Here is a 16784-nt window from a genome sequence, read left to right on the forward strand (position 1 = left end):
ACACACATGTGTGAAATAATCTCAAACACATTATATAAAAGATTGAGCAATTTATTACCAAATAAATGGCTTGGTCTGGTGGTAAAGGCATGCCTAAAGACCTAACCTTGTGCATTAGATTGAATCTCCTTAATCTCATTTTTTTACATAATTTGTTTTGAATTGAATTATTAAAATTAATTAAATTAATCCTCTAATCATATAATTTCATGTGGCACATTCAAATTGAAGGGTTAAATTTCTTTAATTAAATTAAAATAGTGACTAAATTGATATAACGTGTAAATATTAATGACCAAATATATAATTATGTAAAATTTATTAACTTCCACATCACCACCTCTGTTAAAAATTAACGGTCAGTGACTTAATTAAAATATTTAAATAATTTGATGGTTTGATCGATCGAATTGAAACCTTAGTGATCAATAGCAGTAGCTCGTGTAGTTTACCCTTAATTTAATTGTGAATTTTAATTTATTGGGTTTTAAAGAATGTTTGTCTGCATTGACAACCGCGGGGGAGCTGATCAGTTTAAGATTAAGAAAGTTCTAATGCAAACTTAACTTGACAATAAAGCCAAAACGATCAACGGTGATGGGAGTAGCGAGTTATTTAATTTACTAGGACGTGATACAGGGAAGCGTTACCCAAAAGAATTGTAAAATAAAAACAGGGAATGGCACGTGCCGCGCTGGCTACCACAGTAAAAGCGTAAAGAAGATCGAATCTAGATCCCAGGACCATATCTGCCCGTCAAGACCGGGGTTTCTCGAGTTCAATCCAACGGCAATTAACTAACAAATTATATCAGCCAACGGATCTTTCATCCAATGGTCGAAATTGAAATCAAGTCTTTCCTCTATTACAACCATAAATATTTATAGAAATGCCCGGTCCAATTCTCCAGATTCACTCTTTTTCATTTCTTCCAAACCAAAAAAATATAAAAAGGAAAATAAAGTCTTTTCTTTTGATAGTGCTCTAGTGCTCGGTTAAACAAAAAAAGGTGTTGGTTTAACGTGCGCCGCCTGAGATGTTGCCGGCCGCTCCCAGGACAACGGTTGTAATCAGAATCTTACGGTATAGGAAATATCGGTGATAGTGGAAGTTAGTTTAATCTGACCGTTCCGATTATTTATTTTTCAAGGAAAAGGAACAAGAAAAGAAAACAAAGGGGAAGCAATGGAGGGCCAAAAGAGCCAGGCGAAGTTAACACGAACGCCTTCTTCGTTGCTCCGTTCATCGCAGACCGTCCGGTCGTCCATACACAGTATGTCATCCATCAGCGAGGGTGAATTTATCAAGGACCAAGAAGAGAGAGACGACCACCAACAACGAGAGTCGTTACTGAACGACGACAAAAGAAAAAAACCGCCACCAAAGAAGTCATGTTCGATGACACCTAGGATCATGCCGGTCCGATTCCACCCGGTTTTTGCCTTGGCCTCCATTTCTTTTTTCTCTTTCATCTATTTCTTTTGCTTTTATCTCAAAAGAGAGGAGATTCCCACATCGGAACGCCTCTTGCTAGCTCTGATCTTCGTGGCCATTATCCTCTTCTTCGCTTCAAAGAATAGAGGTTTAATCAACCAAGGCATTGTTTGTTTCAAAGAAAGGCTCCAGTTTTCGAAACCCAATTCGAAGCCTGTCCAGTGGTTCATTGGAGAAACCCATTACAACAAAATCAACAACAACAAAGAAAAAGAAAGACTTGAGGTGGTTGAAAGAGAAGGGGTGGAGTTTTACAGCAATGGGGACTTCTACGAAGGTGAATTTCATAATGGAAAATGTAACGGGAGTGGGGTTTACAATTACTTCGTGAATGGGAGTTATGAAGGGGATTGGGTGGACGGAAGATACGATGGGCATGGAGTGGAGAGCTGGAGCAGAGGGAGTAGATACAGAGGGCAATATAGACAAGGATTGAGGCATGGATTTGGGATTTATAGGTTTTATACGGGGGATTCTTATGTTGGTGAATGGTGTAATGGGCAGAGTCATGGTGTTGGTGTTCAAACTTGTGCAGATGGGAGTTGCTATGTTGGGGAATTCAAGTCCGGTGTTAAACATGGAATTGGTTACTACCATTTCAGGTATTGATTTTACCATGTAAATGTTCCTGATTCATTTTAATTGTACATGTATTGAACGTTTGCTGAGATTATGGAGTTCTTGTGTTATTTCTCTGTTGCTTGGAACTATTGATGTCAGTATGACCCACTGATAATACTGATCATAAAAAAGTAAAACTTTGCATTAACTCCAATACCTTTATATTTAATATTTTGCAGCTGTTTTTTTTCATTTTATTTAATAAAGTTTTACCTTTTGTAATTTATAGTTTCAGAATTATGATGAGTTGGGTATATTCATTTTACTTTTTTAGTTACAACTTTCCAAAATTCAATTGTATTTTTATTAATCAAGAAAGAGGAAATGGTTTTCATTCAAGTCTATACCCAGAAACTCGGTTGATGCTGCCTAATGATCAGTTGTGGATCATCTGTCTTTTGGATTTCAGTGAATGAAGGGCGAGAGTGAATTAATTCCCTTCTATGATTGCTTAGAATTTCCCATATAATTCTTGTTTTTACAGATCATTTTCCTCTATATTCATAATGATTTTGTTTCTTTATTAGGAGAGTTTTAGTTTGTTTTTCTGGGATAAGGTAAATGATATCTATTCTATTAAGGAAACCATGATCTTCATAAATGTGATGCTGGTGTTGTAGGAATGGGGATAAATATTGTGGAGAATATTTTGGAGACAAAATTCATGGATTTGGTGTTTACCACTTTGCTAACGTCACTGTTACGAGGGATCGTGGCATGAAGGTCGAAAGCAAGGGTATGGTATGTATACTTTCCGAAGTGGTGATACGAAGTGTGGTGAATGGGATTCCGGCACCCTGAGAACCGCTCTGCCTCCACTTACCGATTCAATCCTTCAAGCAGTTCAGGTATTTACCTTATCATCGAATTGACCATGATAAGCGATTTGTTCATCAAGTTTAACCTTACTGTATTTTCTGGACCCCTGCAGGCTGCAAGGAAAACAGCGGGAAACGCTATTAAGCTTCGCAGGGTGGATGAACAAGTGAACAAGGCGGTTCTGGCTGCAAATAGGGCGGCAACTGCTGCTAGGGTAGCTGCAGTCCGAGCTGTTCAGAAGCGGATGGATGAGAATTTTTGTGATACAGTTGTCTAAGACTAAGAGGTTAGGTTTTCTTGGAAGATGTAAATTTTCTTTTTCCTGTTAACTAGATTTATGTACTTGAAGAGGTGAGGAGGTCACACCCTGATGAGCAAAAGGTCATCAGAGGTTGAGAGGTTATGTTTGAAGTTTCATTGATCACAAATGTAACAACGTACATAACTCGTGTATATCATGGAAGATCAGTTTTCAAATCTTATCTTTCCCTGTGCGTACATGTCTATCCTTTTGGTTTTGGTGGGGATGAATTTAAACTGTCTTCATTATTCCGGTTTCCCCCATGCAATTATGAGCAATGGTCTAATCCCGCCGTCTCTCATATAATTGCTATGATCCATAACATCAAGCCATGAACAATTTCAACGTCTTTATTTCCAAGATTTTAACATAATCATCAACCTGATTATGGCCGAAAATTCGGAATAAAAATCTGATAACTGGGGAAGTTTTCCCGGCGACATTAGAAGATGGCAAGGAAAGATTGGCCGATCTGGGTGTTATCACGGGATGTAGAGTTTGAATCGCTTAAGTGATAATATGAAATAATTGGATTAAATCTTCAATTAATTTTTTTTTGACAAAGTTATTATTTTTTTTATATAAACACCGATATTCGATTTATAAATCGACTAATTCAGATCGGGTACTGTAGAGGCAAGACAACTCTTTCAACCAAATTTACTCTATTCACAATTGGCAGCATTTGAACCTCTAACCTTCTTTAAGGAATTTAGTGTCTCATCCCGGAGTTATTATTAGCATCCATAAATGCAAATAATATAAGCATAAACGAGGGAAAATTTTTAAAATGTAGTAGTTAGATAAAAAGAGGTACTGATAAAGAAGGCATGTGGCATCCCCCCCCCCAGCAGGATAATGTTGGGATACACATTATTCTATTCAACTATTCTCAAACCACCACACACATGAACCTTGAACTGCTGTGGTGGGGTTCTTCAGTTCTTGTCTTAATTAATTAAATTAATATAAATAAATAAATCTACAACTTTTCATGCATTCTGGATCCATACTGTGTCTTTTGATTTCATTATTTTTAATAATATCAGCTCCAATATTTAATTTTTTTAATATATCATATGCTTTATTTGTTTCTTTGATTTGAATATTCAAATCAATTTGCAGATTCTTTTTCGATCTTTAGTTATTTCCTATGAATGATTCAACCCTTTCCCCCGCTTCTACCCTAAAACTTTCAAGTTCAACTACTCTACATGCATTCTCAAAAAGAAACCCCCAAAGTTAATAATGTTTTAGGGTTTTAGATCAGAATCTGAAGGTCTCTGATTTGTTTTTGACTGAAGACTACCTAAGCTACCTTCACTGTCACTCTAATGGCCAATAATAGTGTCACGCCCATCATTACATTAAAGATTATTCTTGTTTATGCAACTAATGTCGTTTAGCATGTCCCAACATTTTATCATAATAAAAGTCCATTTTACAAATGATTGTTGGTATTAATTTGGCTGCCTTGGGAGGGTACATCTTCTGACCATTGCGTGAGGTGAGGTTCATTCATGTGTTTAATACTCAAATAAAAAATAAATTATTGGGGTTTTCATTGGAGCTGATCCGCATTTAATGGTCTTTGCTCTAAACCATGCTGTTATGTAGGGGCCATCTCTTCTTCCCTTATATTAAAAACAAACTTCTGCATAACTTTAAAAATTAATATCGAGAAATTTATTTTTTTCGATTTGAAACTTGATAAAGCCAGACCCTGAATTAGGTAAGGTAGGCAACGGAGTCGAGAATCCAAAAGCACCCGTGAATCAAATGTGAATTCTTTTTCTACTCTAGTGAAGAAAAAAAGCGAGACAGTAGTAGTGAGTAGGTTTTATTTTCCAGGAAAAGAAAAACTTGATTTTCCCCAGAAAGAAAAATTGAAAATTTGTGGGTGCTGACCACTCTATCAACCTAGTCGGCACTTCATTAGGACTGATTTGCCTCTCGAGTGTTTTTAATGCCATGCAAAGTTGGCAAAAGTCGTAATAGAACAATGAGGAAAACTGGGAGAAAACAGGAAATGACGTCTTCATAAAAAATATAATCTAATCTCTCATATCCTAGAGTGTAATATTCAGACCAAGGTTTTGAAAATTGATGTTGGAGTTGGTAGTTGACAGGTACCTTGATTTGATGTTCGTTTCATTTCAAACACTTCTAGTTTCGGCAATGTAGTTGGGATTTTAAATGGGTTAATCACCTAATCTAGTTTCCTTTGTTGACTTTCTCTAGCAACACAATTGGTCCTGAATAATACGAGGGCAAAAATCATTTTTTATAATTAATTAATATAATAAAATTTTACTACTCTCGATGAGTACGGTTAAATATTATTAATTTAATTTATAAAAATTTAAAATTTTAGGAATTAATTTATAATTATAAATTAATTAAAAATTTAAAGATAAATTATTTAAACAAGAAAAAATATCTAGGGTTTTTAATGAGTAAATTATACATTTAGTATTTAAACTATCACTTTTGTTCTATTTTAGTACTTAAATTTTTAAATTTCATTTATCTTTTATTTTATTTTAATACACTACTGTTAAAATTTAACGATAAAGCATATGTGGGATTATTTTTAGGGTAAAGTATAGTAATAGTCACTGAACTTTTCTAAAGCTTTCATTTAGGTCCCCCAATTTTTAAAACTTATAATACAGTCCTCCGACATATAGTCTGTTTGCAATATGGTCCCCATCGTTACACTATCGTTAATACGTTTGCAATATGGTCACTGAAATTTTTAGGTACTTGCATTTAGGTCCCCCAACTTTTAAAACTTGCAACATAGTCCTCAATTTCATTCTAAACCCCAAATTCCTATTCGATCTCAAAATTTTTTTCGCTTCTCTCTTCTTATTTCTAACGTAACTTTTCAGTCGGGGATGCATGGAAAATTCTAATCTAACTTTGAATTATGTGGAGGTGTTGACTTGAATAAGGGTACATTAAGAGAAAACCCGACCAATGGATTATCGAGACCATAAACGATTCAAGGTGTAATGTTAGATACATGTCATCTCAGGTGAAGCCTAGATGTTCGATGAAATGGTTGTGAGAAAAAATGGGGTTAGGAATGCAGAGTTGACAAATAATACTAAGATGAACTAAGTATTATTGTTGAAAGTCACCAACAAAGCTGGAATTATTTTGTATAAATGGAATATAATAATTTCTTCGTTTAATCCTTGTTGTTAAAGATTTTCCAACATATGATCAAATATAATGAAATCCAAACAGCGCATTCACCTCTCAGTCTCTTTCGCAACTCGAAAGGCATCATGACAAGGTCAAGTAGCTGCTCCAAATATACTACCCTGTCATGATGTCTTTCGAGTTGCGTGCATACAAAATTATCTTTTAAAGCTATAATTCAATACAATTCAACTGTAAAATTTCCAAAACATGTAAAAATCCAATTCGTTCATGATATATCAGTCCCATAATCAACATGAACTTATTAAAAAGAATACGAGCTCACAGGACGCCAAAAACCATAGGTCGAATCAATATAATTCCCAATAAACTAGTATCAGCGGTATCTCGGATTGAGCCTAACGATTTCCCTATGTCGATGCTCAAAACCAATTCCCTGATTTAAAGGAAAACCAGACAAGAAGATCAAAAAAATTTAGCCTAGGACCTTCTTTCACTTCTATTCTGATGGACTGAATATCTTTCATAAGGAGTACTAAAAGTTTTGATTAAGAAGAAAGAAAGAAAATTAGATGGTTTTGGTTCAAAACTAACACTGAATATCCAGATCATTGACATGCAGTTCCAACAACATAACAATTTCAACAAAAAACACACAATGTGAGCTGAAAATGGGAAAGTGCGAAAGAGGAAAAGCTTACTTCGGATAGCCCAAAAGAGAAAATAAATACCTTCTTGCAAGTGAGGGGAGAAGCTAAGAAATAAACGCAATTGGTGTTGCGTTCCAACAATTCTTCCTCTATTTTTTCTTTGTAAATCAAAAGTTGAAAGACAAAGCACTGCTTGGGTTTACAATTTTACATGGCGGAAAATTGAAGAACAAAAACCAAACGAGAGTGCATGTGAGCGAAAGAGACTGAGAGGTTAATGCGCTGTTTGGGATTTCATTATATTTGATCATCTGTTGGAAAATCTTTAATCACAATGATCAACGAAGAAATTATTATATGCCATTTATACAAAATAATTCCAGCTTTGTTGGTGACTTTCAACAATGATACTTAGTTCACCTTAGTAGTATTTGTCAACTCTGCATTTCTAACCCCATTTTTTTCTCACAAGCATTTCATCGAACATTTATGCTTCACCTGAGATGATCTGTATCTAACATTACACCTTGAATCGTTGATGGTCTCGATAGTCCCTTGGCCGAGTCTTCTCTCAATGGACCCTTCTTCAAGTCAACACCTCCACATACTTCAAAGTTAGATTAGAATTTCCCATGCATCCCCGACTAAAAAGTTACGCTGAAAATAAGAAGAGAGAAGAGAAAAATGAAATTTGAGATTGAAAAGGAATTTAGGGTTTAAAATGAAATTGATGATTGTGTTGCAAGTTTTAAAAGTTGGAAGACCTAAATGCAAGCGCCTGAAAAGTTCAGTGACTGTATTGCAAATGTACTAACGATAGTGTAACGATAGGGACCATATTGTAAACAGACTAAATGTTAGAAGAATGTATTGCAAGTTTTAAAAATTGAGGGACTTAAATGAAAGCTTTAGAAAAGTTTAGTGACCATTATTATACTTTACCCTTATTTTTATGTTTTTTTATATTCCACATGTTTTAATGATGCTTCTTTATCATCTCCCTCTCTTACACCGAATACGCTTTAAAGACAAACCCTTCATCTTTATGCTTACTTTCTTTCTCTACAGATAAAAAGACTGTTTCTATCAAAGGGATTTGTTTTTCTCCCTTTTTTTAACACTCTCATTTTATTTTGATTTAGTCATTCCTTCATAGATCGAACTCTTCTTCTTTTGTTTCTATCAAAGTTATTTTTTCCCTTTTTCAAGTTTCAATTTCAAATCATTTTTACTTAGCTTTATCTCACATTCTTTTCATCACTTTTTGGGTTTTTAGTTTATTTCAAATTAGATCAACAACTGGGTTTTGTATGGGATTTTTTTTTTCATATCAGGAGTTTTGAGAATGAATAAAAAAAATTAGTGTCTGAGATTATGTTTTCTTTTTGTTGCTTTTAATATCAAAAAGAATGTCAAAGTCTTAGTTTTGTACATTTGCATGTGTTCATTTGTTTTTCGAATGTTTTCCCCCATCTATTCAAATACTCGTATATGTGTTGAACACGAGCTTCTAAGAAAAATGGAGAGTTAGATAGGCAATAGTGGCTCTATGTGTTGCCATCAATGAAAAATAAACTTATTTATAGTTTTAAATTTTGTAGCAAATGTTGTTGAATTTGACGTGATCTGATTATGAAATATGGTTTTGTTTTTGTAGAGAGAGAAAACATATATATAGTGTAAGGGATGAAGATGATGGCGATTTTCTCGATATATCACCGTCCACCGTTTTTTTCCCGATATATTTTCTATCTAACACCCTTTGCAGAAAGGCGCGCCCCCTGCTGCGCGCTTAACGTTGATTTGGCACCACGTGGGGTAAGGCGCGTCCCATGAGGCGCGCCTTATGCTGACATAGGATACACGTGTGTATAGCGCGTCCCCTGGGGCGCACCTTAGGCCACGTAGGGTATAGCACGGGGCAGGAGCCGCGCCTTACCTGAGAATCTGCCACGCGTCAGTAAGGCACGCCTTAGGTATAATTACCCACCTACCCCGACATTTCACTCCCCGATCTCTCCCTATAAATACCCCATCCTCAATCACTTTCATTACATCAAATTCTCTCAATTTCTCTCAACTTCTCTCAAATACTCTTATAATCTCTGTCTAAGATATATTTTATTATATTTTTAATATTTTGTATTTAATTTATTTAATATTTTACTTAATTATTTTTTTGCATATATAAAATGGAAGACGGTCTACTTCGCTTGGATGTAAATCATATATCTCGACACTTTGTTGATACGGTAACATTTTAACGTTTTAATTTAATTAAAATTATTAGTAATAATTTGTTGATTTATTTAATGCATGATTATTTGATTAAGAATTAATTTTTGTAATTATTTAATTTTAGGAGAATGACCGTGTATTAGATCCTTTTACTAGGAACCTTAAGTTAGTGATATATAGTCGTGTCTTGCCGTATTTAGTAGAGGTTGGATTTGGTTACATAGGTAGATATCAGGGTCACTGTAAGAGAGAACCAGACCTTATTTATGCCTTAGTAGAGCAGTGGAGGCCGGAGACCCACACATTCCATCTTTCGTGCGAAGAGTGCACAATTACACTTGAGGATGTTTCTATGCACTTGGGGCTTTCGGTGGATGGAGATGTGATATCGGGGATCGCGCAGGTTTCCTGGACTGCTTTGTGTCAGGATAATCTAGGACGTGTCCCGGAAAGTTTTAACGGTGGTCGGATACCGTTAAATTGGTTAGATGCCAATTTTCGGGAGTTGAGCGAGGACGCGTCAGATGATGAAGTTAAAATATATGCACGGGCATGCATACTACAGCTGATAAGAGGGTTGTTGATGCTGGACAAATCACGTAACCAAGTTCACTGTATGTGGTTGCGACATCTTGTCGACTTTCGTGTAGTCGGATTACTCAGTTGGGGCTCGGTAGTTTTGGCTTTCCTATACAGGGAGATGTGTCGAGCCACTGACTACATGCGTAATGCTATCAGTGGATGTCTCCTGTTGCTGCAGTCTTGGGCATGGTATCAATTGCCCTTTTTATGTCCCGTTATGAAGAATCAATTCGTATTTCCGCTACTCTTAAGGTAATTATGAAAATGATTTCGTATATTAATCATTTTATATAGTGTATAATAATATTTTTCCTTGAATAGGTGGTCTACTGACAGGAAAAAATCATCAGGAGCTACCTGATGATTTAGAAAAAATTAGGGTGCTAATCGATCAGAAGACTGTCACACATGTATGAATTTTAATGTTTAAAAATCGATTTTAGATTATAGTTATATAATTAGATTATTATTTTGATAAAAAAATATATATATATTTTTAGTTTGAATGGGTGTTATATTCTAATGATAATGTGAGGACGGTGATCCCACCTAAGTTGAGGGGCCCATCAGTTGTTTGGATGGTGATGGTCCCTATGATCTGTTATGCGACCATTGAGCGGCACTCCACTGATCGTGTGCTCCGGCAATTTGGTTATTTTCAACCAATTTCGGAAGCACCTCGCAATATGGACGAGTTGCATAGCATAGATAGACGCGGCAAGATCGATACAGATTGCTGGTGAGGCATCATGAGTGAGTCGTGTTGTGGGAGGATCAACATCGGCGCCTTCCCCGTAGAGAGCCCATTTATGTTGATGACTTGACTGTTGGTGATGATTATTATGAGTGGTTCAACAGAAATGAAAAACCGTTTTTTCTTCCCGAGGATGCACGAGGGCGGACCTTTCCACGATGTCGACAGAGACATTCATCGACATAACACCATTATTCCCCGACTCGTGGACGAAGAGCAGGTGCTTTCGGTTCATCCTCAACTGCACCAGCAGGACCTTCACAGTAGCCACCTACATAGTGCAGCCATATATGATGTCGTCACCGCCTTTCCATTACCAGATGCCGCCGCCGCCGCCTTCACCTGGTTTTATGACCCTGCCGCCTCCACATTCATAGAGTTTTATGACCCCTCCTGGAGGCTATTATGGGTCTATGTTTGTAGATCTGACTTGGGGTTCATATGTTGGATATTTGGCGGGTTCAGCCTCATAACCCATGATAGCAGCACAGACACCTCCTGTACAGTTTTCATACTCTGTGATGTCTGAGTTTTATGGGTTTTCCCAGTTTTTGCAGACTGGTGGGATAGTCAGTCATACACCCCCAGAGTCCTTATTCTATGGAGGAGCTTCATCGTCATTAGCTCCTCATCAACAAAATTTAGCTACTCAGGACGACGACGACGACGACGATGATGATGGTGATGATGATGACAGCGAGGAGTCACAACCAGTGATATGAAGAAATCCTCCTCGAGACCGACAGCCACCGCTCTGCGGAACACATTCGCGTCGCAGACATTGATAGATTTTTTTATTATATTTGTATTTAGTACTTTTTATTATAGTTGTTTATTGGACTTTTTTATTGTAATTTTTTTATTATTTATCATTTAATACTTACTTTAATTCGTTAATATGGTTGGATTTATTTTAATTTATTTTGTTAAATTTGTTGGACTTTTTGTTAATTTATTTTGCTTAATTTTGTTTATTACCATTTAATATTAGTTATTGTAATTTGGTTATCATTTACCATTTAATACTTATTGTATCGTTAATATCAGTTATTCGTTAATATAACGCCAACATCCAATCTCGTATAATTGTATCGTTTTTTTAATATTCATCAGCGATTATCGAATAAAATTAACTTGAAGTAAATGCAAATTAAAGTACAATAATTATTAATTGATAAACAACTACATCATTTCCTCATCAATTTTTTACTTGATGACAATAGAAGTTAACATGTTTTTCTAGTGTGTCCTAGGTTTCTACAATGCCCACATCTTCTGTCTTGTCTAGATCTTTCTCGAATATTCATATCGCAATGAATTCGATTGGATTTTGGACGACCACGCTCCATCAATAAACTCGGATTTGGTATAATCGAAAGCTAATCTTGAACCCCATCAGGGTCTTTGTCATTACCTATGGGGGGAACTCAAATTCGTATACCTTAAAAACTTCAGATAGTAGGTATACGTGATCTACAAAATTATTATAGTCTTGACGTGTATACGAGCAAGCTGCTATCACATGAGAGCATGAATATTTCAGAGCTTGAAAAAACACGCAGTCGCACGTTCTATCCCTTAGATTTACTCTTAACGACACAACTTCAATCCCTTGAAGAGGTTGCGGCAACTCTGTGACACGAAACATTTCATGCCTTATAGAGAAGCTTGTTACAGACATCCCATTTGATGCAACAATTTTTTTTATAGATCTAGAACTAATCTAGGGTGATAGACATGACCGCCTTGCATCCAGGTTTGAGTTTGTCCCCGAGCTTCGCAAAAAGCACCCCCAAACGAAAATATGTAGTCTTTACCAAAGCCGCTACAGGTAAGTGACGTGCACCCTTTAAGGTTGAATTGATTGCCTCTGCCAAGTTGGTCGTCATGTGTCCATATTGATATCCACCATCATATGCATTCGTCCACATTTCTTTATCGATGAGGCTGATGTAATCATATCCTTCCTCGTTCTTCGCCCACAAATCTTGAAGCATTGATTCAAACGTTTGAGGAAGAAGTTCGTAACCTGATCAAAAAATGTATAACTTACTAACCAGATCAAAAGGATCAAAAGAAAACAAACTACATCAGTTTCACTTACCCATGCACACAAGTAATTGACGCTCATCATTTTTCTTGTATCTTCCATGGTAGTTCGCAGCAATGTGTCGGAGACAATACCTATGTTGGACAAAGGGTGGTTGCCACATTGGACCTAAAGACTCCATTGCTACTTTGATCCCAGCTCCGCGATCTGAAATGACACAGATTTTTTCCCTCGTGATAACATGTGCACGTAAATTTCGGAGGAAAAAAGCCCAAGAATCTGTATCTTCTCCTTCGACAAGAGCAAAAGCAACTGGAAGAATGTTGCAATTATCATCTTGGACAACTGCCAATAATAAAACTTACTTGTATTTTCCATACAAGAAAGTCTCGTCGATCTAGACCACAGGTTTGTAGTATTTGACAGCATTAACGCACTGTAGGTAAGTCCAAAAAACCCGATAGAATTGGCATCAATCGCGGAGAACTCGATCATTATGGTATGTATAGGGGGTTTCGAAGTCCACAATTATCCCAGGATTCAACCTCCGTACCAGCCTAAACCAGCCTGGAAGTTCGTTGTAAGATGCATCTCATTTGCGATAAAGTTTGACAATGGCATTTTATTTTGTCAACCAAGCTTTTTTATAGGAGACAATGTACCCATACTGCGATTGTATAGCTAAAATCAACACATCAATAGCTATATGAGAGCTTGCTTTTACCATGGGCATGATGGCTTGGCATATCACTTCCGAGTCCAAGTTGGGATGATCTTGGTTGACCCCTCCAGCACAACATATGTGAGGACCATTGTATACTGTTAGTTCACATCTGTTGTTTTTCCTCTTCCTCTTCAATACGCGAACCATACAATTACATCCGTTTTCGCGTCGGGCACAGTAGCATACATATTTTTCTGTCGTGGAGCGATCGACTCTCGATTGAACAGAATTACGGATATTGTAATTTTTATAGCCATCATCGCTTCTTCTTTGCTTGAAAACTCCATGCCTAAATATAACTCATCATTATTTATTGACGAGTAATATCCATAGTCATCGAGATTAGGCATATCTGCAAATTCTGGTGCATACATTACACCATAATTAGCTTCACACATGTGTGTTGAGGGTCAGTCCGTGCCACATTTTTTGGAACTTCATCCACATTATCATCATCATCGGAGTTGAATTATGGTGATTCTGGGTGAATGAATAGTCCAGTCTCAGCACCATCCATACCAGGCTCACGAAGCGGTTCTTCTGGTGGAGATGATGGTTCCTCCATGCTCTCTACATTTAGGTCGAAGAACCTACTACTTGCACACCTTCCCCTTGAACTGGAAGGCATATCGACATTCAAATTGAAAAAGCTCGCAGTCAAATGCCTCCCCCTGGAGCTTGAAGTCATCGTGTCAAATGGAAACTGCACAGACTGTTGCGTCGATGTCATCTCCATATTAAGGTCAAAGGGATTTACATATGAATGTCTTCCCCTTAAATTGGACGCGATGTTGCCATACGGATTGTTCGTAGACCCACCTCGGTACATATCGTAAAGAGTTACGGATGAATGTCTCCCCATTATGGCATTAAAATCATTACACATTAATGTCGTCGGGCTGTCAACTTGACCAACTTGTTCAGCCAGCCCATAGTGGGAGCTTAATGATTGACCCTGAACAGTAAGCACTTGAACAAACTTTGCATACATCTCAATATCGCCGTCTGAATAATTACTTTGAGAATCAGCCATCATTTCAACATCATAATTGTTCGATAGTTCAAACGATGTATAAGTTAATGGAAACAATGATGTTGGAAATCTATACTGCAACGACGACATTCTTCTACTACTTCCAACATGAATCTTCCTCGAAATCTTCGTTATCAGCTCCTCAAGAGTTATGTTTCTCTTCAATGATATTTTAACACGCTCGTTTGATATGAAAACAATGCCAGTTTCATCTTCTCGAATTTCACCATCATAATAAACTATAGCTGAAAGTCGTGCCATTCTTTGAGTTTAAAAGTACGACAATATTATATCTGCAAAAAAACAACTGAGACAAAACTGATTAAATAAATAATATATGAACGAAAATATAACACAATAAATTTTTTTCACATAAACGTAAATAATATAATTTTATATTATTACATGTACCGCAAAACTATTTCGACGTATGCTCTCGCTTTCTAATTTTACAAACACTGAAACTAATTGACAACAATTAGTATAATATTTTTTTAAATAATCATAATAAACAATAAGTATAATAAAAAAATTATCACAAAATTACCTAATAACAAAAAATCGCACGAACTTCTGAATCAAATATGAAAAGACTGTCAGATTGTTGTATTAAATTTTTATAATCGAGAGGAGATGTGAGGAGTTACCAGGGGAAAGGGTATTTATAGCCGGGAAAAGCTACAAGATGCGGTACTTGCACCGTGCCTTACATAATTATATCAGATAAAGCTAAGATGCGGCCTCTGGTCCACGCCTAACATAATTGTGTTAACGGTAAGGCACGGTCCCTGCCCCGCGCTATACCCTACGTGGCCTAAGGCGCGCCCCAGGGCCACGCTATGCACACGTGTATCCCATGTCAGCATAAGACGCGCCTTACCCCACGTGGTGCCAAATCAGCGTTAAGCGCGCTGCAGGGGCGCGTTTTTCTGCAAAGGGTGTTAGATCGGGAAATATAATCTGAACGGTGCCCGATCGGGAAAAAAAGCGGTGGACGGTGATATATCGGGAAAATTGTCGAAGATGATGAAGAAGCATCATTAAAATACACATGGAATATAAACACATTTAAAACAATTCCTCGTTATCCTTCCGTTAAGTTTTTAAAGTAAAGATATTAAAATAAAATAAAAAATAAATGTTATGTATGATTTTGAAAAAATTGAAAGTTTAGATTCTAAAATAAAAATAAAAGTGATAGTTTAGATAACCTTTTATAATTTGGGTTGGTATTTGATTCAATTATTATTAAAAAATATTATGAAAAATAATGTAACTAACATTTCATTTTAAATAATTTACCTTTAAAATTTTAACTAATTTATAATTATACGTCGAGTCTTTTAAAATTTTAAAATTTTATAAGTTAAATTAATTGTGTTCATCGTTAATGATGTTCAACGATGCTCGGCGAGCGTGGCAGACTCATCCACTAGCTGCGTAACCGTGTGATTGAATGAATCAACAGGAAAGCATATCCAGTCCAACTTCAAATTTAATTTCAAAAAACGTTGACTCTCAATTTTGATTGATGAACCGTGACCTCTTTTTGTATCAAAAGATGCTTTATTTTGGTTCGAATTCGAATAAATTAACCGCAAATTTATAATATGGATAACTGTGTTGAAAATAATGAAGAAAGGTACATAGAGTTTTATTTAATAGCTAAAAATAATATGGCCATTAATGAACCCAAAGCTGTATAAAACAATGGATTCCAGGCATAGATTTTAGCAGGCAGGAGGGTGAACAGCGGTCAACTAACACTTTCACAATATAATAAGAAAGGGAAATGAATCGGATTTCTTGGAGTCATGAATACTTTGAACGTGTAAACTTAACCACTAACTGCGTTTTCCAAATTCAAATCTGTCTTCAGCAACTAATAAATAAATGAACCGAAAGGTTTGTCTAAATAAATAGTTTAAGGGCTGTCGATTGGCCGTAGGACCTCTGGTACTTGGGTCAACAAAACCTTATGTCATGGGGCCTAGCCATTGGTTCAGAAAATGTATGCCCACAATAGGTTTGAAACATGTTATTGACATAAAAAATTTAGGACAAAATATATTTCCATCTTTGTACTTTATGTCAATCAACATGCTGCTTTATATCATCATATTCATAACCAGTAAAGAGTTCAAAACTCTGGGTTCAATATGTTGGTGGTGTTGAAGATATGTTCATTTACAATTAATATTACCAAACCATGAATTGATTATGCTCTTTTTTCAGTTGTAAGTACATAATAGATCACGAAAGAAATCTAGACGAATTCTGATACTTGTTTAGACCCAATGATTTCCCAAAAAAAAAAGACAGTGGTTAACAAAAGAAAGATCCTTAG

General features: G+C 36.2%; 1 pseudogene; it reads left to right on the forward strand.

The window, feature by feature from the left end:
- The first annotated feature begins 944 nt into the window (after nt 1-944).
- Nucleotides 945-3366, forward strand: LOC120216962 (annotated as a pseudogene).
- The last annotated feature ends 13418 nt before the right edge of the window (nt 3367-16784 follow it).

The sequence above is a fragment of the Hibiscus syriacus genome, unplaced genomic scaffold (genome assembly GCF_006381635.1).
Source record: "Hibiscus syriacus cultivar Baekdansim isolate YM2019G1 unplaced genomic scaffold, ASM638163v2 tig00110174_pilon, whole genome shotgun sequence".
NCBI classification, from domain to species: Eukaryota; Viridiplantae; Streptophyta; class Magnoliopsida; order Malvales; family Malvaceae; genus Hibiscus; species Hibiscus syriacus.